This window comes from Haemaphysalis longicornis, unplaced genomic scaffold (assembly GCF_048455015.1).
Source record: "Haemaphysalis longicornis isolate Haplotype H1 unplaced genomic scaffold, Haemaphysalis longicornis Haplotype H1 scaffold_50, whole genome shotgun sequence".
Classification (NCBI taxonomy): Eukaryota; Metazoa; Arthropoda; class Arachnida; order Ixodida; family Ixodidae; genus Haemaphysalis; species Haemaphysalis longicornis.
Window position 1 is genome coordinate 1011499 of NW_027526386.1, and position 24857 is coordinate 1036355.

Genomic DNA, 24857 nt, shown 5'->3' on the forward strand with positions numbered 1-24857 from the left:
TTTCAGGTGAGGGGCATCCTCAAATTCACCGCCATAGAGGTGACGAAGAGGCGGCTGGAATGGCGGTAGAGGATCAGGATGGAAGAGATCGGTACGCAAGGGGAGTAATCATAGTGATGAGATTTTAGAACACCGGGGGGGGAAAGATGGAGAGAGCGATGGAGTTTAAAGCTGGGTTGAGGGGGAGGCACGGTCGGCAAATTTATTAGGTTAGCTAGGAGTAGGACAAGTAAAAGAAAAAAAACACGGAAGTCGGTTGCGGGCAAACGACGCCACAATTTAATGGGAGAGCCAATAAATGTCTTCATCTACGTCAACATTCGCTTCTTAACTGTGGTAATAAACTATAATTGCGGAGTTGCGAAGCAACCTGTACAAGTTTCTATGTTGGAGTGGGCTGCAGACATCGTTCACAGAGAGCGATGTCCTGTGAAAGAAAGGGGCGCGTCAACAATTCCCACCGAAATTATTCAGAAACGTTGCCACAGCGTTTCGAACACCGAAGCTTGTAAAACTGTCACGGTAAACTGTAGTGTCTTCGCTAACGGCGAAACGGGCAAGGGAGCGGGATGTAATGTTCTGCAAATACGTAATTTAAGGCAATAATGCAAGCTGGCAATAAAAAATTATGGGCGTAATGAGAACTATGCCCAGACGGGACGAGCGGAACTAAAGTGCACCACGCCCTCTCGTCAAGGTGAAAGTCGACAAAAAAGTTTACATGCCTCTTTTGATCGCTCAGGGCTAACTTGTGTAGCAATGGAAGGATAATTTAATGGACCGTTCCTGTTTGTGCAGATGGTGGAACAGCGAAGCTGTTTTTGCGGCGGAATGGTACGCACAGCATGTACATTGACATACCGTTTATATAAGCTTTTTGGCACGCCATCATCACCATTTCGACGCCGTTTCTAGAGCTCTGCATCACGGCCCCCCTCTTCCACGCCGGCGTATGGGAGCAACGTTTTCCCTCGCCCTCGGATTTGTGCTTTGGTTCTGTTTGTCGTGCCTGCGGTCGTCGCTACCAGTACCTAAACTGCGCGCCATTCCTCTATTAAACGCTTAGCAGTTTTACTTTATAGCTATGCTTTGGGTTGATGCAGTATATAAATATAAAAAAAATTGCATGCATATATAGGGAAGTTCCGCTTTAAACACCTAAGCTTTTTGTAAAATTACTTTCTGATTCAAACACAACTGCAAAGATCACATTTTATTGAATTCACGAATTGCTCGTCAGGAACAGAATATTCAGAATATGATACCAGAGGGACAAAGTGTATGCGTCCAAAACTAAATTACTATCAAAGTTTGCAATTTTACGACCGCCATACCTTCTTTCTATTTTTACGAAGTTACACACTTAAACAGGACAAATTTGCTGTTAGGTAGTACAGCATCACGGTAAACCAACGGAATCGTTTTTACCGCTAGCAACCAACATATAACTGGCCACAAACATTATACTTCCTCTGATAATGTCGATATCTTGCTTCAACCAAAACTGCTCAATGTCTAAAGTCTTATTTGCAGTTATGTTCATACCTTAACATTTTTGTACGCAAAAAATGGATATTACAAAAATATTTTCACAACGCACAATGCGTTTCTCAACATTGAAAGGCCATTCAGTTGTCAAGATGTATTGCTAGCGAAGTATATATCCGAAACCATGGATGCTGTTTTCAGTTTTACGGTATAGAGACCGTTTTTCAGCTTAGAAGGTCGCACATATGTTCGCTCACGTTGCGCTAATGCAGCTTGAACTAAACCTTTTATTGCTTTTTGTGGTGTCACCTTGCCTGCCCCTGTGAGTGCATATTTCTTGTTCATACTTCAAGAGTCCCACACCCTGCTTGGACCTTGTTTAAAAATTATGAACAAGCAGGCTGGAGAGAAACATTTGCCAATGCCCTTGTTTTTCTCTCACGGTAATAATGTGGCTCAAAGTGTATTCATAGTTATGGCCTTTAAATGCACGTGTTTTTGTGCGAACATGTCTTTTTTGAAGAATTCTATTTTTATGTTATGGGCGAATGTGCCATGTGTTAAATTAGGCTGTGTTTGTAGGGTACAAAAATACATTGCTTTCCTTTGGGAACGTTCCACGTGATCCTGCCTGCAGGATTTACGGGAAACCGCAGCTAACTGGAAATTGGGAAAACATGAATTGATAACGACGTATTTAGTACAGCAACTGCTGGAGATGTGCGATATAGATAACTTGGTATGAAAATCGATATAGAATGACGTGAAAATCTATGCATGCAGTGGGCATATATTACAGGATAGTACAAAAAAAGTCATTGGAGGGTAAGTAGGCGGTTTCTGCCTAAAAGACAGGTTTTTGGGGCGATGTATTTTGTCTTAGTCTACCTTCTTTTTTTACAGTCAAACCCGTTTATGGCGAACTGCAATATGCGCAGCGATTAGTTCGATATATCCAATGGTTCGATATAGCGATAGCCGCCGAGAATGAGTTTTTTGTGGCGAGTTTGGAATACGCGGGACACCCCCCTCCTTTCCCTATCCCCGCTTGCGAAAACCAACACAATTGAGAATGTTGTTACCATACACAAAGCGATTCATTTATTGCAAGCAATAAGGCTACTTTCTGCCTCAACCATCTACGCAAAAAGTAGGTGATTTGTGTTTTCATTTTCATTTTGTGGCGTCGACTAACACAGCATTCGAGTCCGTGTCCTTCAATATCGAAGCAATAATGGTGGAGCATTTCAACTCCGGAAAGCACTTTATTAGGCGGCGGACGGCTTTCACCTGCGACATCCTCTGCCTCTTTGGCGGTCTAGCAGCGCCAGCTGCCATGACATTAGCGACTGTGTCTGCGTCAGAAGGCCTCACAGTGACGGCAACCTGGTCGTCGACGTCACTCAGGAAAACCGCGAAGGAATTCTACAGTGCCGTTTTGTTGTGCGGAGCTGCAGTGATGAACGATTTTCTGCTAGCCCAAATTCCCTCTATCGTTCAGTTACGAAAAGTTTTCGGGGTCATGTCGCTCCATGTGAGATTAAACGTCTCAACAGCGGCCAGTCAACATCTCAATTACCGCTGTGAGACCATGCGTTCCGGCAGCCATCCTAGGTTCGCTGAGTTCGATATATCCGATGTGAACTTCGTTATAAGGAATATGTTCCGCGTGTATTTTCATCACTGATTTATTTTTGTTTGATATAAAGCATAATTCGCTCTATCTGTGTTTGTTATAATCGGTTAGCCTGTATTGGCAAAAGCACTGGTAAATCAACACAGTAAATCGACACAGCTTTATATTCTTCAGCCGACAGATCTCAGGTGTGATCGCACGGTACGCTGTTGTTCTTTTCCTTCTTTCGAGTGGGTGCGAAGGCAATGACGTGCGTACCGGGGCTCTTCAGATGGACCGTAGTTTTACTTTCTTGAGCCGCCCGAAAGCGTTTGTTTAGAGGCTCCACGCAGGCGCGGAAAGCTTCTTTCTTCATCTGCTGCATATTTAATGGGTTCTAGGCCTGAAGCTGTACAATTAAACTTTGTATGGTAAGTCTAAGCATTGTTTCAAACAATGCTGCTCCAGAAATCTCCGTTTTGTACTCTAACTCCACACAGCTTTACTGCTTAATGCTTCATATCAATGCCAGCCTCTTCATTACAAAAGCACGGCAAAAATATTCTGGTTATCCGCAATGACGTAGTAAAAACGCAGCTGAGGATCAACATTTTTCTCCAAATCCTGGATTGCGGGAGCCTCCACATTTCATCTACCCTACCAACAACATATCACCCGGTGAAACGGGCATGATGCTCACGTTTAGAATATATAATTTTCCGGCGTCCTCAAATATTCATCAGTCGACCGGCTTATTATTGGTCATTTTTGGTCATATACCAAGCTAGTTACTATAAAGACAAATTAAGCACTCTATTACCAGAACTCGGCGTACTTTATCTTTAGAAGAGATTGAGACGTTCGAAATGCCATGGAAGAAGACAGTCAGGAAAGAACAGTGTGAGATCTTGGCAGGGAAGATGAAAGAATGCTACATGGCATGGACGGCAGAAAACCATCGTTACAGACTAACATTTTCTGAGAAGGGAGAAGATATGCGGCCAAGTGTATTCACTAATGCATAGTCTGGCTTCATATTCTTCTTCCATCCCCACGTTACGCCTTCTTCACCGTATCAGTGTGCACATTTACATAAATGAATTTGCTCGCTTGTAACTCGGCTTCGCCAGTTTTTTAGGCGGTTGTCTGCCAGGTGCTGGGGACACCACCACTGATAAGCCGGCAGAGACTTGCCCGGAACTGGACAGAACCTGTGCAGTTATTGTGAAAATAGGTGTGTATTGCTAACAAATAAGTTTGTAATAATGATGTTAGGGTAAAGAATCTATAGCTAAAGCACTGGCTGTCCGGTAATGAGAATTCAAAAGCACTTGGTAAAGTTTTTTCCGTCTGCAGAACTGAGTATGAACGTTTTTAAGGGACACAAAGTGAATATATTAGGTTTCTATTTTTTCTTCCATTCGATAGAATGAATGAAACAAACGTTTCCTTGTTTATTCGGTCGATAAGGCGGTATTTATTTTTGTAAAGCCTAAAGGAAGAACGACTACTATTTGCGGTCTGCGGCGGCCGCCCCCACTAAAGGAGAAACGTCCATACAAGATGCGATGTGATTCTACCTTGTGCAAGATTAACATTCAAAACTGTTACAGTTCTGATTCTTTGAAACAAAAAGCTTCGCATCCGAGGTGATCGTTGGCTGGGCATTCTCAACATCTCAGTAACCGGCATTCCGCTCTTAAGCCATGTTTGCGGCTTTAAAAAGTGTCAGATAGGGCTGCCAGCACTACTTGCAATCGCAACGAGCACTAACCGACACGTACTCAGTGAATAAGTCGCCTCCGCTTTATGGCAGACACTCAAGTACAATGCGCATGTCTTCCACCATTAGAGATTGCCTGGCTAGTGCCGGTATCGTAAGAGGCGTTTTCGCACCAGGCTTAGGGGTCGGCTTACGTACTGCCTGCAAGCAATCAGTGCTTATCGTAACACCATGCCAACCAGAACTCACCAGCGTGTCTTTGTCAGTCTACACATTTTTTTCATTGCGACAGTATGCCCTTTGGCATAAGGTCCTACAGGTACAAGTTTGCACTCGTTCCCCGGAGGAAGTCCAGAAGACAGCGGTGGTTAGGCCCCCACAGCCATCGCTGAACATCGGGCGGTCTACCCGGATGCAGGCCTGTGCCGCGAAGGAGTCGGGATCTCGCTGCACTCAGGGAAGGGCACGTCCATAGCAGGTGGTTGGTGTCGGCGTCTCCGGCAGGAGCCGTACAGAAGGGGCAGGTCGTAGAAAACGCTGCATGGTATCGTGGTGGCCACGCCCGGGTTACCGCAGGAGAGCGGGCCACCCCAACTCGTAGTCTACGCAGCAGGACCTCCTTCCAGCGAGCTTGCCCACTGGGAAGGTCTGTTCAACACGGTGGAATGACAGCACGTGTGGGGCGACGCAGATCTTTTAGTTGGAAAAATTGGTCATGTCGGTCAGTTGTCAGCAAGGGCAGGGGCCGTGGAAACGTCGTAACGTGACAGAAACTATACGCCGCAAAATGAGCGGTGGTAGTATTGCGCCGTATCCACGACAGTTGGAGAGGGCAGGGGCACGTGTCCAGCAGGTCATGAATGTCTCTTGAGACCGACGAGTTGGAGGCTACACGTCGGAAATCCCGTATGGCCGCCATTGAGTCCGTGTAAATTTGTGCCGTGAAATTTCCACGAGCTTGAAGAAGTGCCGGTTGTAGAGCTTTCAGTCAGTCCTGGATGGCTGTAAGCTCCGCCACCATAGAAAGCCAGGTGCGGAGTGTTTCATAAGCACAGTTTTTATTTCCTTCTGGATGAGAGGAGCATACGATCGCTGTATTTAAGACGCCGTCTTGGGCCCCAGCGTCCACAAATGCCTCTACAACCTGGGACAGGTTAGCAGTCGCTAGTAATGACACGCCAGTGGATTGCTCGTCTTCGTTTCCCGAAGGAGAGGCCGATTGTCGGTCACTTGATGGTACAATCAGGGCGGCCTAGCTACAGGGTGGGCTGGTAAGGCAGGCAGAGAACGCTCCATGTAGATGGCCAACGCCGCTGCCTCCGGAACAAAATTTAGTTTGTTATTGCGTGCAGAACAGTGTTGATGTATAAGCTCATCCAGGGTGTTAAGTTGAGCTTCGGCCTGAAGAGTTGGTATAGGTGTAATTTGAGGGAGGCAGGTGATCGTCCGCATTGCAGCTCTATTAATTGCTTCAAGTTTGGCCCACTCCGCTTGGGTCATATGCTGGAATTGAGCGTGGTAGACAAGTCGAGGCTGAAGTATTGGCAGATCAAAGCCACAAGGCATCTGACCCTGACAATGACATCTCCAATCCCAGCACGTGAAGAGAGGTGGCAGTGCGCACAGGCTGGCTGGAGAGTTGTAGCGAGATCGGTGACATCTATTGTAAACGACGGCCCCAAGCATTGGCCACGTACAGAGTAGCTGTCTTTTCAACTGAAAGAGAGAGACCAGCGTATTCACCCCATTTCTGTGTGTCCAGTAAAGCTTGTGGTAGGCTGGCGGGTTCCCGAGACAGGTCTGGGTGCACAGTTCATACTGTAAATCTTAATGCCAGGCAAGCTGCAGCATAACTACATTAAAGAGGAAGGGTGAAATCACCGACCCCTGAGGCACTCCCCGGATGGCTGTAAAATGGCCATAACTACTTGCACTCATTTTGCGATCGTGCTCATGGAGCAAAGAAAGTTACGGGGCAAAAATGAATAATATAGTACGACAAACATTGCCCAAAAAAAAATAAATCAGCTTCAAAAAATATAAACGCTGTCGGGAATTCCAACGTGCGATTTCCTAAAGAACAGGCATAGAGCTGCACACCTTTTGCCTACCAGCGAGAGCCGCGGAGAATAGAAATTTAAAGTCTATATATTTATAGCCTGTACATATTTTTATTAGTTTTCGCATTCCAATGAGCTGAAATACCTATTTCGTGAATAACGCTGATGCAGAAAGCTTTCTAAAATTTTCAAAAATATATCACCCCTATAAACGCATCTCTTAGAAAAGCAATAAGAAAATGTGTGGGCGTGCAGCTTGGAGCTGTCCTATAGCTCACTGAGCGCAAAAAGTGCTTGGCGCACCTTGGTTTTACGTTGTACGATAAAAGGTTTCATGATCACCATCACCATCATCATCATCATCATCATAATCAACATCATAAGCCTATCTACCCCCAAAGCGCGGCAAAGGCCTTCCCTATTAATCTCCAATTACACCGGCCCTGTGCTAACAGCGACAAATTTATAAACGCACACTTCTGGATCTCATCTGCCTATATAACTTTCTGCCTCCCCCTGCAACGCTTGCCGTCTCTGCAGATCAACTCTGTTACCCTAAATAACCAACGGTAATCTTGCCTTCGCGTTACTTGACCTGCCCACGTCCATTTTTTCTTCTTAATTTCAACTGATATGTCCTTAACACGCCTTTGTTACCTGGCCCACCCCGCTCTCTTCTGGTCCCTTAATGTTACACCTATCATCTTGTGTTCCATTGCCCGCTGAGTCGTTCTCAATTTAAGTTGAACTCCCTTAGTGAGCCCCGTTGGTGAGTCCCGGTAAGATGCAGCGGTCATACACTTACTTCTTCAGGACAAATGGTAGGCTGCCATTAATTATCTGATGATGGCTGTCGAATGTACTCCACCGCATTCTTACCCTTCGAATTATCTCTGCCTCATGTGTGGGATACGGGGATACAACTTGGCCTAAGTAGATATTGGCACGAAGCGAGGGACGACGCAGTTGTTTTGGAAAAGAAACAAGTTTATTGGAGCTAACTTGTGCTCCCCTAACAACTGAAAAGAATACAGAGGCGGCGAAGCAGCGGTCAACAAATGACGTGCATCGGCGAACGTCGCAGAATCAAATACCCCGGCGTCTGCTCTGCAGTCTTTTTATATTTCGGCGCGCGTGGTTCTCGAACCCTCGATTCGCATCGAGAACATTGTAGATCCAAGCAGATTATTCCGGGCTGTTCACGTTAGATCGGAATGCTCTCCCTATCAGAACAGATAACACATGCGGCACAGAAAGAAAGAATGGAACACGCGCTTCCCGTGGCAGAGAGATAACACAGACCGGCGCAGCCGGGCGGTAAAAGCAAAACACAAATAAACAAACCCAATGCATGGCTCGCGGTATTGCCCCCTTCTAAGAGTGCATCGACCCGATGCTAACATAAGCGAGAGTCGGAAATAAAAAAGCTCGTCATCGTACGTAGAAAGGTTTTAAGCGAACCACGTAGACGACTTCGGGCCGCGTACGTCGTCGTGATGTGCCGGAGTTACCATCAAGGATCACTTCGTAGGTAAGTTGGTCAACAAGTCGTAGAATCTGGTAGGGTCCGAAATACCATCGCAGAAGTTTCTCACTCAGTCCACGTCGTCGGATGGGAGTCCAAACCCACACACGATCCACAGGATGGTACTCGGCGTATAGGCGACGGAAACTGTAGCGTGCGGCATCCACCAGCTGCTGGTCCGTTATACGAACTCGAGCGAGCTGGCGGGCCTCCTCCGCACGTTGAAGATATCCTTAGACGTCGGCGTTGAGGTCGTCGTCTTCTACGTGCGGAAGCATGGCGTCGAGCATCGTATTCGGCCGTCTCCCGTAGTCAAGTCCGAACGGTGTCATTTGCTTAGTTTCCTGGGTCGCTGTGTTGTACGCAAACGTGACATACGGGAGGACTTCGTCCCAAGTCTTATGTTAAACGTCGACGTACATCCGCGATCGTCTTGTTCAGGCGTTCCGCAAGTCCATTCGTTTGGGTGTGGTACGCCGTCGTTCTTCGGTGATCCGTGTTGCGGTAGCGTAAGATTCCTTGCATAAGCTCCGCAGTGAAGGCCGTTCCGCCGTCCGTGATTAGGACTTCAGAAGCTCCATGTCGCTGCACAACTTTGTTAATAAAGACATTGCCGACTTCTTGTGCAGTCCCCCCAGGAAGAGCGGCGGTCTCTGCGTACTGTGTCATGTAGTCTGTCTCTACGACAATCCACCTGTTCACTGAACGTGACGTAGGGAACGGTCCGAAAGGTCCATTCCAATCTGTTTGAAGGGCCTCGATGGGACCGCGATCTGCTGCAGAAGTCCGGCGGGTCTCGTCGGTGGCGTTTTTCGTCGCTGACAGTCAAGGCAGCTCAGGACGTAGTGGGTGATGTCGGTTGTAAGGCGGGGCCAGTAGTACTTCGCCTTAATTTTTTCTTTTGTGCGGGATGTGCCGAGATGTCCGGAAGGTGGGTCATCGTGGCACGCTTCCAAAATGTCGTCACGAAGGGCTGCGGGGATGACAAGAAGGTAATTCGTTCTCGTTCTGGGGCTGAAACTCTTCTTCACGAGGACGGAGTTTCTCGGGCTAAATGCTGGTAAGCTGCGTTTCAAGGTGCTAGGTACGGCGACGTAGCATCCCTCGAGGTAGTCGATTATGACGCGTAAGTCAGGGTCGGCACGCTGCTGGGTGGCTTGGTCGCTGTCCGTCACGATTCCGAAGAACGCGCTGTCTTCATCAGAGTCTTGTCCTGGTGGGTCGACGGGGGCGCGGGACAGGCAGTCGGCGTCGGAGTGTTTCCTGCCGGATTTATAAATGACTGTAACGTCGAACTCCCGCAGGGGCAAGCTGCACCGGCCAAGACGGCCAGAGGGGTCCTTCAAATTGGCGAGACAACATAGCGCGTGGTGGTCTGTCACAACCTTGAATGGTCTTCCATACACGTATGGGCGAAATTTTGAAATCACCCATATAATTGCCAGGCACTCTTTCTCAGAGGCAGAGTAGTTTTTCTCATCCTTCGACATACCGCGGCTGGCAGAGGCGATTACCTTTTCGCACCCGCTTTTTTTCTGGACGAAGATGGCACACAAGCCTATATCACTGGCGTCCGTGTGTATTTCCGGTTCGGCGTTTTCGTCGAAATGAGCGAGCACGGGCGGGCTTTCCAGGCGTTTTTGCAGCTCGCAGAATGCTTTTAAATGCGGAGCATTTCAGTAACTCACGATGTCACCCGCGTTGACGTCCGTAGTCGTAGTCCGCACCCCTCCTCCTACACTATATAAAAAAAAATACTATCCGGCCTTGGTTTCAATCCCTCGACCCTGCGAGCGGAACGCAATGTACATGGTGCTCTACCCACTGCGCCACAAAGCCGACACAGAATGGGAGGCTACGAACGCGCCTTATATCCTTGACTCATTCAAACTATATTAAAAAAATACTATCCGGTGCCTGGTTTCGATCCCTCGACCCTGCGGGCGGAACGCAATGTACATGGGGCTCTACTCACTGCGCCACAAGGCCGACACACAATGTAAGGCTACGAACGCGCCTTATATTTTTGACTCATTCAAACTACGTCAAGAAGCTGCTGATACAACACATTCACTACCACCAACTCCCCAAACACTAAACGTTAACGCAATACACCCCCCCCCCTATGCGACGCATTTACTCGAGTCCCCCTCGCGGGGAGATGGGCCCAATTGTTTTGTTTCTATCGACACATGCCAACCCCAAAACGAAAGTGAACAAATTTTAGCTCTCCGCAACGGCACCATGCACAAACGCCCCATTTGCGTCCCGTCGAAGTCACACCAGGCATTCACACCACCGGAGACGATAACCTACTGGCACGCCAAATCCAGAGAACGCCTTGTCATTTTCTTGGTCGTTGTCCCAGCTGAAAGGGGTGCTATCTTCCGTCAAGCGCGTGAGCGGCTCTGCAATGCGTGCGGAGTTTGCGACGAAACGCCGGTAGTATGCGCACAGTACGAGTAATGTTCGCACGCCCTTCTTGTCTTTCGGCCTTAGGAAGTTCGCAACGGCTGAAGTTTTTGCTGGGTCAGGTAAGACTCCCGCGGCGTCGACGACGGGGACGAAGAACCTGAGTTCCTCGTACGCGGAACGGCACTCTATAGCTTCAGCGTTAACCCCGACGTACGAATGGCCTCGAGTACAGACCCCAACCTTTCGAGGTGTTCGTCGAAAGTCCGGGCGAATACGACAACGTCGTCGAGGTATATTAGGCAGGTGTGACACTTCAGGCCAGCGAGCACCGTGTCCATGGCTTGTTGAAACGTTGCTGCCCGCGTGCACAGCCCGAAAGGCATCACCTTGAACTCGTATAAGCCATGCGGGGTTATAAATGCAGTCTTCCCTCGGTCTCTCTCGTCCACTTCAATTTGCCAGTAGCCGGTCTTCAAGTCCATCGATGAGAAGTACTTCGCATGGCAGAGGTGTTCGAGGGCGTCGTCGATTCGTGCCAGCGGGAACACGTCCTTTTTGGGGATTTGTTCAGTCGCCGGTAGTCAACGTAGGACCTTCATGTGCCGTCTTTTTTCTTCACGAGTACGACCGGCGCAGCCCACGGGCTTTTCGATGGCTGTATTATGTCGTCGCTGAGCATGTCGTCGACTTGAGTCCGGATGGCTTCCCGCTCGTGTGAAGAGACGCGGTACGGTGACTGTCGGGTAGGTCGAACTCCATCTTCGGTTACAATTTGGTGCTTCGCTAGGGGTGTCTGACGTAATTTTGAGTTTGCCGAAAAACAATCGCTGTAGCGACGGAGCAAATCCAGTAATCTGTGCCGATTTTCTTGCGGCAGCGCCGGGTTCACATCGAAAGGTTGAGGCGGCTTGGATGCATCTGCGCGTGCGCATTCAAAGTTAGCGACCGCGATCATTTGACTCGCTTCTTGCGTTTCTTTGAGGAACGCAATTGCAGCACCCTTGTTTAGATGGTGGTACTCCTCCTAGAAATTGGTGAGCAAAACATAGGATTTGCATTGCTTAAAGCGCGCAATGCCTCTGGTGACGGAGACACCGCGGTTGAGAAGCAACTTTTGGTCAACCTCGACGATAGCGTCGATGTCAGGAGCAGCATCCTCACAGTAGACGGCGATCATCAAGTTTGCGCGTTGTGGCAGGGTGACGTGATTGTCGGCGATCCTTACAAGAGCACGGTGATCGGGGTTCATCGGCGGCGTCGTGGAGTGATCAGAGGAAAAAGGTATCGACTTGGTCTGGAGATCAATTATTGGGCCGTTGTCCGTCAAAAAGTCCATTCCGAGTATTACGTCGCGGGAGCAGTTAGGTAAAATTACGATCGCAGCAGGGTATGTGATGCCGTCTACGGTGACGCCGGATGTGGACGTTCCACTTAACGTTACGAGATGGCCTCCTGCTGTGCGTATATGCGGACCGTCCCATCTTGTCGTAACTTTCTTCAGCTTAGACGCGAATGACCCGCTCATTAATGAGTAGTCGGCTCCCGTGTCGATGAGGGCTACTACGTCAACCCGTCGATGGACAACTGGACGTCGGACGTTGCCTTCCTCGAGTTCCGGGTGCGTCCGGGCGTCGCATCTCGGCTTGTGCGTGTTGATGGTAGGCTACTGTGCGTCGTCGTTGTCTTCGTCTCAGTGGCATGTTCGGTCATGTCAAGTACGCGACGCGCCGTGTGGTTTTCGTCGTGTTCAGGAGTCACGTCAGGGTTACGCCGGGTCGTCTGGATGAGGCATGTCGTAAGTCACAGTCTTCGGCGAATAGTTGCGGCATTGGAGGGTTTTCGTTTTTCCGCCGTTGTGCAACTTCACCTCCAGACGCCTTTAGTTTCCCCCGCGTGGGCTGGGGGACCTTCCACGTGCGAAGTCAGCACTGCTCAGGCGGTCCGGCGCCTGGTATGGGTAGGGCGACTGCAAACGGTTTAAAAGGGCTGGTCCACGGCTGCTGTTGGACAGGTATTCTTCAATGTCAAATGGGCACTGGCCGGGTTGGGGGCATGGTGCGTCGATGGAGAAACCACGAAGCCCGAGTCTCTTGTATGGGCAGCGACGGTAGATGTGGTCGGCCTCAGCGCAGTGGTAGCACAGAGGACGATTATCCGGTGTTCGCCATACGTCAGTCTTCCTCGGCATATGATTTCGTACTACAGGGGGTCGGGCGGGTGACAGTAGGCGGTGGTAGGGCGGGGCCTCTTGACGGAGTGTTGGAACAAGGCGGTGTCGACGAAGAGCCAGCCGCGGAGTAGGTCATATCCTCTGGCTCGCGCGGTGCTTCGGACGGCATAGATGTTCCCAAAGCCTGCTGTACTTCCCAGATCAAGTGAGTCAGGGAAGCGACTTGAGGGTATGGCGTAGTCGTTGGGAAAACTTTCCGCAGCTCCTCCCTCAGCACTGCATGGATGGTGTTGAGTAGTGAGTCGGCGTTAATAGCGTCGGCACCAATCGTCTCCGAAACCAGCGCACTGATTGGGCGGTCGTACCACCTCGTTCGGATTTCGAGCGTCTTCTCCATCGAGGCGCCCTCAGACGCGAATTCGGACACGGTCTTGGGGGGGTTGCGAGCAAGGCACGCGCCGAGCTCTTGCTTCACAGCACGAATCAGATACCGTAGTTTCTGATGCTTACAACTTCCACGGCGTCGCCACCTATCTCAAACGGTGGTGCTTTCCCGAGGTATTTGATTATAACTTTAGTTTTCAGCATATTAATTTTCAGGCCCAAGTTTCTACTCTGTTTATCCAGTGCGGTAAGCATGCCTGGCAATTCTTCCCAACGAGTTACGTAGCAAGGCAACGCCATGATCAAATCTGAGGTTACTGAGGTATTCTCCATTACCCCTTACTCCCACCTGTTCCTAATCCAAAGTTATGAATACTTGTGAAAATGCTAGGAATAATATTGTAGAGATAGTGTCTCCTTCTCTGACGGCCTTCCATATGGGTATTTTACTGCTCCCCTTACGGAGGATTGCAGCTGTGGACCCACTGTAGATATCGTCTAGTAATCTTACACAATGGTCATCTACAACCTGGTTCCGTAATGCCTGAATGACTGCTGAGGTTTCGACCGGAGCAAATGCTGTCTCATAATCTATGAAGGGTTTATATAAGGGTTCAGTATACTGAGTGCACTTCTCTATCACCTGATTGATCGTGTGAATATGGTTTATTGATTAATAGCCTTTGCGGAACGCCGCTTGTTGTTTGGGTTGACTTAAATCTAAGGTTCCAGAAATTCTGTTAGCGATTACTTTGGTAAGTAACTTGTAGACGACGGACAGCAAGCTGGTCGGCCTGTAATTCTTCAAGTACTTCATTTCACCTATCTTAATAATTTCTTAGTTACTATATTAACCTCGCTGATTCAGCTCCCGCCTTCAATGGGTCTTACAGTTTTCCAATTATCATACCAGTTAGCGCAGTGGCAGATCTGCGCTTGTACGGAGAGACTTTGGCTTAGAGCTTGCTGTATTTTACAAACTGATCAAATAAACGTACATTCTTCCCCGCACAAACCTGTTTAGTTTTCCACTGAGCGTACCAACTGCGACGGCCAGCTGGGGGCCGGTCGACCAAATGCTTGAACGACTGATTCTGTCAGAAGGTCCGCGAGCCGTGCAGTAGCGCAGCGAAGTCAAGCCATCTTGTTCTGACGTCGTTTGTAACGTCATGGGAAATCGGCGACGCGATGGAGAGTGGAGAACACTATTTTAGAATTTCTTTTTCTACTGAATTGGGTAATGTAACACAGCAACAGTTGTCGAAGCATGGCTTATAGACTCTAGACTACAATTTGCGCTAGTAATACAGCAATATTTTCAACTCACTTCACTGTCCTTTTAAAGTAGCAAAAAGTACAGTATAAAGTAAAATTTTTGACTGGATGTAGACTTACCAATTTTAGGCAGAACCAATTGTTTAATTTCAACATGCGATATTGGGGTAAAAGGTAATAACAAAGGTTTTGCGGAAGTAATTTTCCTTCTTGTCATCCTAAACAATCTTGTCACGTTTGCATTGTTGAAGTGAATGGCATGGCTGTAAAATATTTTCCCCATTACGGCGTTCACTGTAATGGCGAAGGCCCCTATAAATACGTAGTGGTATTCCCCATTACGGTTCCCCAGGGTCCTACTTCTTGCGCTGTTCCTCTCTTGCGTTTATCTCGTAGGCAATTCGGCCCATTTGTATATGTTTACTTTTTGCACAGCCGTCGTGACAATGCTATGGCTTGACTGTGCAGCAGCCGTCACGCGAACTCGGAAGGGTGACGTCTGGAACCGAGAGTAAGCCAAAGCGAATTCGAGCCAGTGTAGACACCGATTTTTCAATCGATGTGCGCGTAGGAAAAAGAAAACAACGCAGGCTGGCGCTAGAGAAGCCTGTTAAAATTCCCATCAGGTACAATTAGCTAGGGTTCACTGGTGTGATAATTTGTGCGTAAGTCTTCTCGGTGGGTTCACAAAGGCCCGTCCAGCTTCATTCATCCGACAAGTTGTCGATCTTCATGGCGAACCACAAGACAATCAGCACCCCCCTCCCCTCATCCCCCATTCCTGTGCTGAATCTGTAAAGAGCTGTGAAGCCGGCGCGCCTTCCTTGGAATTCTTTGATGTTAGATTGTAGCAGAGCTTTGTAGGATGCTTCTTTGCGGCGGAAAGTGCGGGGTTTACAAGGTTGGCTGTCATAGGGTTCACAAAAAGTTCCTTTGTGTATAAAGAGCTGTACCCATTTTATGCGGAATTCCATTAGAGCCGGGGGTTGTCTTGCGTACGTTGGCCGGCGTCCGCAGCGCGTCTGATTATGACTGTGGCATGATGCCCCTAGGGATTGCCCAACCAAACAATCCATTACGAGATAGCTTCGCGTTCAACCACCATCGTCATCTTCCCATAGGGGAACCGCTGAAGAAGAAGGAGAAGACAAAGCTGCGAAGAGGAGGGCTGCGTGAGTTTTGGCTACCGTTATCCTCCTCGGCCGGCGCATCTTCCCGATCTGAACCCGGTGGAAGAGCGGCTCATCGCGCCTCGACTCCCCTTCATGAGCATCTGGCGGCTGACTCGAGGCAGCGGGCAGTTTGGAATCAAGGGACAGGCGGTGAACGTGCCCATCGACGTATCAAAGGTTGTGCGGTGCCTTCCTCGCATGGTACCCGAGGACGTTGCGTTCGAAGTTCACATCAAGCGGAGGCTGATGAGTCCGGCAACGTAAAAGCGCCGGTTGGTGAAGTGCGGCAACATCCTGGCTTGGCTCGAGCACCTGGAACACACCCCGCCGTATCGCGCCATCAACGTTCGGGTCGATTGGAGTCGGCTCGATCACTTCGATGACGGCTGCGAACGAGAGGAACCGCAGGAAGACGACGTCGATGATGGTGACAGTGAGTTCGAAACAATTCCCGACGACTTTGACGTGAACGATCCCCTGCAGTTGGCGGTTGCGCTCAAAGCGGTCTCGAAGACGCTTCTCTATAACGAAGCGGAAATGACGGATGTGGGAAAACAAAAAAAATGATTACGCTCACACTCTCGCCTCTCTCTTCGCCATTAATCGCATCACACTCATCGGTGCACCCAATGCATTTCTGCATCCTCACAATCCCCCTCGGGGAGGTGCGGGGGAATTTTGTTAAAGAGCTGTACCGATGATTGGGTATACTCAAGTCTGTGTTTGGATCTAGCTCCGACGAGAGCAGTTCGAAATTTCTGGGGTGTTTGAGTGTCAGGTGGTGGCATCAATAAGTAACTGCCAGGCTATAATCCTGTCGAGCGTGTATCGCGTTTAATAGCTCTAGTATCATGGATTTGCCAAGTGTTACCGTTTTAAGCGATTGTGACTACGCATCTACTTATTCACGCTCGGCTCCATAGGCAGTGCTATATTGTTCAGTCGTAGAGCTCCAAGCAGGACCTATTTGTACCCTGCCTTGTGTAGGTGTCGTTTTTTGAACGGGTGATGTCTTGGCCGCCTCACATGCACGTTTTGCTCTTTTGACTCGCGCCCCATGCTGATTGCGTACGCAAACGAACGTCTGTTAGTGTAAGGCTTACTGCTAATGTTATCTATAGTTAGTGTAAGGCGCACGGCTAGTATTATCAACTAGTACGTCAGACACCGGCGCGAGCGTGTTGCTGGCATAACAAGCATTGGTCTGTTGTATTTACTTGATGTTATTGAGTCGGTGGGTATGTTTTGCCTTTCGGCCATTTAATTACTTCGTGTAGTGTTTCTGTGCGCGTAGTGATGCGTGGATCCTATACGCAGGTTTTGAAGGTGTAAGTTTTTACTGAATTTATTTTGTTCTCGTTTCGTCTGAAAATTAATTCGGGCTCAGCCTTTCTCCTGAATCAGCGTGTAAAGGTCCAACGAAACGGAATAACCAATGAGACGAGAGGTCCAACTGTGGATATTCTGTGTCGCTGGATCTCTCATCTCGTTGGACATTCCGCCCCGTTTTGGCCTTCAGACTCGGTGGATCTTTCGTCTCGTTGGGCATTCAAGCTGGATTGGACCTTTCTTCTCGTTGGTTCATTGGTCTCGTGGGACATTCAGGCTCTTACTAATAAACGGATGTACGGAGCATTGTAAAGTTACCTTTAATTCCCTCTGCCGCAATATGTTTGTAGGACCTTCTGCATTTTCACAGGCAATAACGCTAACTCTATAATTTGAAGTTAAATGTACGCCTTGCACCTCTGATGTCCGTCGTAAAATTTGAGTTTGCTTGGAACGCTATTGACGAGAGCAAGGTTGGTCGGGAGTACGTTGCTGCGAGAGCCTAAATAGGGCTTCAGTTGCTTCATTTTGACCTGTTTTATCTTCGTAAAAACTCTAATGGTGTTTCTGGGTTTTTTTTTGGTGTGCGATAATATCAGCGAAAAATATTGTTCCCGAGCTTCATGCGCATGGCAGGCACGTGAGCACTAAGCAAACAAGCAAACAGTGACGTGCGGTTCCATCCAAAAATGAGGGTCCTACGACAGTCGCCTAAGCCGTCATTCGCGTGCACAGCCGTCACCTTCACCGCCACGGCACCGTCAGTTCAAAAAGCCGCGACACAGACGCAGATAGGGTAACGTTCGTACTGGAGGTCTCCGCCAGAGAACAGGGTCGTCTGCCTAGTGATCACTTTAGCCTTGAATAGAGCGTGCTTAATCTGAAAGGTACAGAAAAAGGCTTATATTTTTACGTGGGCTACCTTCTCGCGTAATGTAGCCTCAAAAATTTGTTTTCTCATTGGCTGGTTTACCACGGGCGTGGTACAGTCGCGTTGACGGAACCAAAACGCAGAGATCGGCTCGAAATTTTCGGCACGAAATCTCCCGATAAACCGTCGCCCATGACGGAGGACGGGGACGTGACGATGAAGTCACGGCGTGAAAAACGGCTGTGAATGAGGGCTGACAATAACCGCGTGCGCGCTTGAGTGTTCGTCAACTGCTTGCCGCCCGTATGAAGAGGTCGATGCTGATGAGGGTTGTATATTCTCAGTTCGGTCTAATGAAGGCGTGAGTTTGATGTGTCATTTCTCATCCAGGACTTCACATATTAATCAGATATTGAGATAAAACATCCTACTTGAATATCTTGCCTTCTGGTATTTCTTTCATATTTTGCGTCGACTTATACAAAAGATGTCATTGTACTTCACGCTGTTACAAAAGCAAGCCCAAATACTAACTTAGCGTTGGAATGATCATTGTTCTCACTTTTCAAATCTGGAAACTTTCCAAAACGGTCTTCTTTTTATCGATTCCCTTTCCTCATCCAACCGCAACACTTGAAATATGGCTAGTCTTCTGTTCGATGCCCTCAGCAGCAGGACATACAGGATGTTACATCGACAAATGGAACACTTTAAAAAATTCCTGAGCGCATCGCAGCTCCGTTTTCCCTCAAACTTCGCACGAAGGTCGCATTTTGTGGTCTATTTTGTTTGGTACTGGGAACACCTTGTATCCAATGCGCTACGTGTGCTGGAGTCTGGCAAGGAGGGTTCTTTCGTAGTGATGCCCTAAGTTCTTTTTGGTGAGAAGGCCTTACCCGAGGTCGAGAAAACTTTACTAAAACTGAGGTTGATGTGCTCACAAGAAAAAAGGAAGGTGCTCTATGTTTAGTGATATGAATTTGAACAAATTGGCTCAAGCAGTCAAGAGGGCCAACAAGCTTCACCATGATGTTTTTTTCACCGCTAAAACGCCCAAGCCTAGCATTCCTTTTCGTGGGATAATTACAGAGCGAGACACGTGGAAATATTGTGTTTCTGGTTTTCTTCAGAAGTATCTACCGGCTTTGCACGTGGAAGATGCTTTTTTTGTCCCCAATTCACTCGCTGTAGCGGAATATCCTAATCCGGATATTCTTTGAGATACCACGGCCATTAGCATTAACGTAGAAGATTTTTTTTACTTGCTTCCTTTTGTTCGCCTTTCGCCAGCTGTTAAAGAGTGTACTACTATACAGAATGATGAAATGGCTTTCAAGAATGCGAACGTTATTGATTTGATTGATTGTAGGGTTTAACGCGCCGACGCAGCGCAGGCGATAAGGCGCGCCGTAGTGGAGGGCTCCGTATTAATTTCGACCACCTGGGGATCTTTAACGTGCGCCGAAATCTCGTACACACGGGCGTTTTTGCTTTTCGCCTCCATCAGAAAAGCGGCCGCCGCGGCAGGGAATCGAACCCGCGACCTCGTGCTAAGCAGCGCAACGCCTTAGCCACTGAGCCATCGCGGCGGGTATGCGAACGTTATTACTCGCCCTCCCTTAATTGAGCTATTCTGTTTTTACATAAATTATTTGGTAATATATCACGACGGTGATGTGCTTTAGCAGATGTCCGGTGTGTGAATTGGTTCGCGAGTGGCCCCAATTCTAAACAATATCTTTCTTGCAAAAGTTTACCGCTTGCTTGAAAAGGATTTAGGCGGTATGGTCAAATATGTTTTCTGTTATGTGGAAGATTACTTGGTTATTTTCGAAACAGCTTCCAGCCGCAGGACTACGGTAGCAATTTAAAGGTTTTTAAAGAAAGTGGTTTTGCCCTTACCTTTACAGTCGTAACACTGAAAGAAGGTTGCATTCAGTATTTAGACTTGTCTGTTCAATTTAACTGAGGCTACGCTTCCTGGATGTGCGCCCCACAGTCTGTTAAGCCACTGCTGCATTATTCGTCGGGTCGTTCAGCTAGTGAGGAATGCTTTCGCCTGATCATGTTTGCGTTCTGCTGTCACAAAGTCACGTGTTCGAAAAATGGGAAATAGCTTCGAAGGCCAAGTGTTAAAGCAAAGGCTGGCCGGATTTCCAGAAGCCCTGTTAACTTGGTCATGTGAAGAACTCGTGAAATTGTTTAGGCCTAAAAATAAGAATGTCAATGTAGAAGTTGACGCAAAAACACAAATAAATGTTGCTGTCATTCCCTACCTTCATGGCATTAGGCATAGGCTGAAGAAAGTAGGGTTGCGGTATAGTGTGTCGGTCGTTAGAAAAGCCCGCAATAGGCTTCGTTGGGTTTGCGACAGAGTAGATAAAAGGGCATGCGTAGGTCTAATAAACAAGTGGTAGGCTGTGGCGTTAAGCATGTGAACCCTATGTTTCTTGCACAACGGGAGTTGTTCATAGTATTCCCCTGACATGTGTGCAAACGTAAGTGGGCCAAACGGGCCCATGCGTAAACGGGCGCTTGCGTGAGCATCAGTTATCGTTGAAGGGTCCCGTCAGTTTTCATTTGTCATCACACTGTACGAAATGTGGCTCACTGAATTTACAAGGTACTGACATTTTGTTTAAAGACGCACGACAGATCGCACGTGAAGTTGTCGAAGCTTTCCACGCTGCGAAAGGCTGGACACGTGTGTTAGCCAAGCGAGTGTGTTGCTTCACTAAAAAGAGTTTGCTTATCTGCGGGGGTCGTGATTGGGCTTTTCTCACGCCTACCAGTTCGCTTTTGGTACATTTTGCTTCGGTAGCACATCTATGCGCGGTGTTTTTGTTTTTCTTGTTTTGGCTTTTAATTTCTTTCTGTTGTGGTTTCTTATGCATATATAATTCCTTTCTCCGTAATAAAACTATGTCGTTAGACCAGCGGCTGTCGTGTGTGTTTCTTCTGTCCGTCTCTGTGCCTTCTACGCTGGGTCAGTCAAGATAGTACATGCATAATTATTGTGCAAATCAACAATAGCGATTTTTGACTATATCCAAATGACAACCATTATGGCCAGGAAAGCTGATCTTAGATCGGGGGTGCCACCTGGGATATGTAAAACGAAACGAGCGATGACGATTCATGGTAGGAAGGAGCCAAATGAGAAAAGATGATCAGAAACCTCTTTTGTCGATAGCATAGGATGACCACAAATAATTACACAGTAGCTTGTCCAAATCATTATACTGTATTCCTGCGGTTCATTGTTGTCGCTACCAGTCATATAGTTTCAGATCAGCTGACGTCTGCTGTGCCATGTTACCGCGCTTTCGGAATGAATTCTTACGATTCTTTGTTAACCAGAGTGGTTTCTTGGGCGAGTTGATCATTCATTGTATAAGTAAGCGCGAAATGAACAAGGACGAACGAAGTGTACGGGACACGGTGCTGCTATCAACTCATTTTATTTTCACTGGAATGTCCGATTTTATACGGGAAGATACACAGCTAATGAAAGAAAGGAGGAACGGGGGAGAGGCACGAGCAAATACAAAAAACAAGAAAGTGAAAGGTGACAGTTGAAACGATCGCGTTACAAAGGCACTTTTACACAGTAAAATATAATGTTTGTTTAAGAATAGCTGTTCTTTCTTCGTAAATGCTAAAGTAGCTGTGCTTAAGCAGTTGTGTTTCAAGGAAACCATCTGGTAGGGCTTGACGATTTCTCTTGTCAACTGATCCTCGGGTAGGGCTATAATCCTAGTCTTATCAAAATGTGGCCTACACTCACAATCTCTGCAGTCCCTGCAGTGTATGCCCAGATGACCTTTATTCGTCTTAACTACATTATTCCTATGTTCTCTAAGCCGACCGTTTAAGCAACGACGTGACTACCCGACGTACTACCTGCCACACGGTAAAGGATTGGTATAAACTGTGCCTTCTGAAAAATGCAAGAACCGGTCGCGATGCTGCGTTGCGCACCTATTTTTCTTTTTTTCCTTTCCATTGACTCTGTTCATTAGTTTCGCCAATTTGTTGGGAGCAGAACAGATAATGTTAATGTTCACGCTTTTTCCCATTTTCTTCTGAGTGTGCGAAATACCAAGTAGGTACGGCACGACAGCGCCCTTCAACGTTTCGCTATTTTTCTCCCTGGGTTCTACGTCTGGTTTTCTCCTAAGCTGGTTGAGCATCTTATCGGCGACCGACAACAGAAAAAATGGAGCGTACCCAGCAGACTTTAGACGTATTATTTGTTTGTCGAAGCTATCTTCCACGACGTGAAACAGGATTTCTTAAGCGCATTGGTAAGACAATGCCTAGCAATCCCACGTTTTGTCAACTTGGAGTGCTCCGACTCAGAAGGCACAGTATATTTCTGGATGCGCGGATCATACTCCCAACAGACGTGATTGGGACCGAACGAGAGCCTGAGGTCAAATAATTTTATGGACCACTCACTTGGAGTTCCATGTGTCAGAACAAGAGGAGCTAGACGCTGTTCAAAATTTGTCAGAACACTGGTTACGCTGGACGCGAAAGCACTACGCCCACAGTCTAGAAGCACAAGAAAGTCGTCTACATATCGGCACATCGTAACGACAGCCGACCGCTCTAAGGGAGGAACTAGGATCCTGTCCAGTGAACCTAGGTACAAGTCGCTCAAGAGGGGAGCTAAGCACGACCCCATGCAAATGCCTTTTCTCTGAATAGAAACTCTGTCCTCCCATGTGGCGTACGTAGAATTCAGGTAGAAGGAAAACAGTTCTAAGGAGCTGCTTCTCGAGATTCCTCACGGGTTCTCTAAGGGTACGGCATCAAAGCGGTCAATGCACTCCTCCAGGCACGTTCCGCGTGCACTCCTCCACGTGCCGCTCCACAGCACGTGGCTCAGTACGCTGAGATGAGCCCGCTACAGCCAGTCTTCCCGCATCCTGCGCCTGCTCAGAGTCATTTGTCTGCCCTTTCTCCGAGACTCCCTGAGCCGTACAGCCAGTACTATGCTCCTTGGCGACCCCCCCGACCCACTTGCTTCTACTGTGGTATCAAGGGTCATATTGCCCGATTTTGTCGACGGCGTCAGCAAGACGAACGTGCGGGCCTTATACCGGACCGCAGCACCTACCGACTTCCATATGACTTTAGTCCACGGGCATATCATTCCCCGCCGCGGCCTTTTCCATCGACCCCGGACATACAGGACGTTCCTGGAAGTTCCCGACCATCGCGGCGCCGTTCACCATCTCCCTTCCGGAACCGCTCGGTATCGCCCCTTCGCCCCGCGTCTCATGCTGCTGGACTCCGACACGAAAACTAACCTCTGGAGTTTTTGGAGGGAAAACTGCTATACCTGGTAAAAGTACAATTCCTCCACAGCGGCCATCGAACATTTTATCTGTCATCGTCGAAGGTATTTGTGTTGATGCTCTTGTGGACACTGGCCCCAGTATTTCAGTTATACGTGCAGAATTTTGTGCTCGACTTCGTAAAGTGCAAACGCCCTACTCTGGCCCCACCTTGTTTGGCGGAAATAATGTTTTGATTCAGCCCTCTGGACAGTGCACGGTACGCGTACTTATCGACGGCCTTCGACATCATATCCCGTGTTCCGTGCTGGCGTTGTGGGCTGTTTCAATAATTTTGGGGTGGGACTTTCTCTCTTCAGCCTCAGCCGTCATCTCTTGTGATAGCCCAACCATTGAACTCTCCAATGAGCAAATTTCGAATGTTTGTAGTATGCCTCAAGTGAACCTCATTGTGGCTGCAGATTGTATTCTTTCTCCAGGACTGGATACTCACCTCACAGTTCGATCGGCCGACATCAGTGAGGAAGACATTTTAGTCGCCCCTTGTGCCAGCCTACTCTCTAAAGGAGTCGTGATAGCTGCGTGCCTAATACACTTCTGGAATGGGTTCGCAACCCTTGCCGTGACCAACGCTAGCCCCGAAATGATCCTGCTGCATGAAGGCCCCACAGTGGCTTCAACTCATCAGGGAGAGACCGTTGATGTTGTTCCTATCGGCTAGTTGTCGGCTCTTCCGCGTTCCGTTTTTTTCGGACACTTCTACTTCAGCGCTGACCACAACCATTAGCCCCAGACGTCACGTAGGCAGAGGCACAGTCCTTATTGGCCTTACTGGACAAGCACTGTTTGTTTTTCGACTCCTTTTCCAAAACGTTAGGGCAGACCACTGCCGCAGCACACCGCATACAGACAGCCAGTCTTCACATCTTACGCCGCCGCCCGTATCGCGTGTCGGCGTCTGAACAAAAAATATTTGAAGATAATGTCTGAGATATGCTTAAGCGAGACATAATTCGTCCCTCCGCGAGTGCCTGGTCTTCTCCTGTTGTATTAGAAAGAAGGATGGGCCAGTTCGCGTTTGCGTGGAATATCGAGCCCTCAACAAAATTACCAGGAAAGATGTCTACCCGATGCCAAGGATTGACGATGCTTTGGATTGTTTGCAAGGAGCTGAATATGTTTCAAGCCTGGATTTACGTTCAGGGTATTGGCAGATACCGATGTACGAGGCCGATAAGGAGAAAACAGCGTTCTGTACCCCCGACGGCTTATACGAATTTAACGTTATGCCGTTCGGGTTGTATAATGCGCCCTCCACCTTTGAGCTACTCATGGACACTGTTCTACGTGACCTAAAGTGAAAGACCTGCTTGTGCTATCTGGACGACATCGTTGTCTTCTCGTCCACCTTATCTGAGCACCTGCAGCGGCTAGTTGAAGTGCTGACCTGTCTCGCTAGCGCCGGCCTACAGCTCAACACAAAAAAATGTCATTTTGCCAGCAAGGCCATCAAGGTCCTTGGCC

The 24857-nt window shown here is 48.2% G+C and overlaps 1 long non-coding RNA gene across 1 annotated transcript in view; it reads left to right on the plus strand.

Moving 5' to 3' along the window:
- The first annotated feature begins 1693 nt into the window (after positions 1–1693).
- LOC144140824 (uncharacterized) overlaps positions 1694–24857 on the plus strand; it is a 161312-nt gene continuing 138148 nt past the window's right edge. Inside the window, exon 1 of the long non-coding RNA XR_013316361.1 lies at positions 1694–1810. This is a non-coding gene — a long non-coding RNA (uncharacterized LOC144140824). The remainder of the gene's footprint in view (positions 1811–24857) is intronic.